Below are 2,005 nucleotides of genomic sequence, written 5' to 3' on the forward strand. Positions count from 1 at the left end.
AACAACAACAATATTTGAAAGTAGAGGAAATAGATCATAGGCATAAATGTTCTAAAACATTCAGATACCCAAGAATCAGTCAAATATTAAGAAGGCTACAAATATCCAACCACAATCAAGTGGATTGTGGAATTATCGTACATTCGCACAATGGAATACTATACAGGAATAATGATTTTGTAAACTACTACATAACTTGGGAGCAACTGGAGAGCATTATGATAAGTGAACTAAGTTTCCTTGTTATGTTGTTGTTGCTTGCCATCAAGTAAAGCATACCTCATAGTGATCCTATGAACAAAAGACTTGAAGCTTTTCTATAACTATCATTTCTCAAAGTTCATAGAGTTTCTAAAGGCATGTTGTTTAGGAAGTGGATGCCACTCATGCTACCAAAACATATTGTATGAGACCGTTATAGTAGAAGGAGTATGAGGATCCAAGGGAAAGGATGGTGGGAGGCTGAAGAGGGTTGAGTGGTGGGAGTTGAGTTAAGCATTGTTGTTATTATTGTTGTTGTTATGTGCCATCAAGTCACCTGTGACGCATGCCGATACTATATGTATAGCAGCTCTAAAGCCTGTCATGCCCTGGAGCCGTCTCTTTGATTCTGAGTCCCATTGTCCCAGTTACTGTCCAATCTATCTCATTTTCAGGATTCTTTCTCCTGCGCTGTCCCTCTATTTTTCTGAGCACAATGTCGTTTTCCAAGGACTGGTCCCTTTGACCCCTTGCCCAAAGTTTGTGAGACCATGCTTAAAATCCTAGCCTCCAAGGGGAAACTTTATTTTACTCTCTCCAAGACAGACCTATTTGGTTTCCTGACAGTCCATGGTATGTTCAAGACTCTTCTCCAGTACCGTGACATGAAGATATCCATGCTTACTTAATCCTCATTAGTTATGGTCCAGCTTTCTGACTGATGCATAGCGAGTAATAGCGAAGACCACGGGTTGGATTAGGGGTACCTTAGTCCCTTGTAGTGACATTGTTGCTTTTCAGTACTCTGGAGAGGTCCGTAAAAGCAAATTTCCCTAATGCAATTCATCTTTTGATTTCTTGATTGCTGGTGCCATAAGTGTTATTTGTGGAGCTGAGCAAGCTGTAACTGAGGAGAAATGCGGCATCGGGATTGGTGGAAGATCTATCAACAATCTGTATTATGCAGGTGATACAACCCTGCTTCCTGAAACTGAGGAGGACCTGAAGCACTTGTTGCAGAGGATCATGGACTGTAGACTTCAATATGGATTGAGGCTCAATGTCAAGAAGACAAAGATTCTCAAAGACCACTGGGGCAACTGGCAGCATCAGGATGGATGGTGAAGAGATTGAGATTGTTCACAGCTTTAGTCTGCTTCGCTCCACAATCAACACTCTTGGCACCAGCAGCCAGGAAATTAAAAGACGTATTGAGATGGGAAAGTCCATGGTCTTTGCAATCACTTGTTATACGTCAGAGAGCTGGACAATGACCAGTGAGGAAAGGAGAATTGATGCTTTTGAGCTTTGGTGTTGGAGAAGAGTGCGGAGGGTGCCATGGACTGCTACGAAAACAATCCGATTCATCCTGGTGAGGGTTAAATCTGGCTGCTCCTTGGAGGAAAGGATTCTGAGGCTTCGTCTGACATACTTTGGTCATGTTGTAAGCTCAGACCGGTCGTTGGAGAAGGACATCATGCTTGGGAGGGTGGAGGGCAGGCACAGTAGGGGAAGGCACTATGGGAGATGGATTGATGCGGTGATGGGGCTAATCAGGATGAGTGTGTCAGAGACGATGAGGTTGGCACAGGACAGAGCAGAGTTTAGAGGTGTTGTCAATAGTGTCGCAATGAGTTGCAAGTGACTCGACAGCACATAACAATAGCAAGAACAGCTTATTGTTGAGACTTCCTCTAATCCTGATGCCACATTTCTCCTCATAAAGCCCAGTCTCCTGAATGATCTATTCTATGTGTAAACGACAAAGGTGTGGAGAAAGAATGCATCCCTGACACAATCCTTT

This window comes from Elephantulus edwardii, unplaced genomic scaffold (assembly GCF_000299155.1).
Source record: "Elephantulus edwardii isolate Elephantulus edwardi_28Jun2011 unplaced genomic scaffold, EleEdw1.0 scaffold00626, whole genome shotgun sequence".
In the NCBI taxonomy this organism is placed as follows: Eukaryota; Metazoa; Chordata; class Mammalia; order Macroscelidea; family Macroscelididae; genus Elephantulus; species Elephantulus edwardii.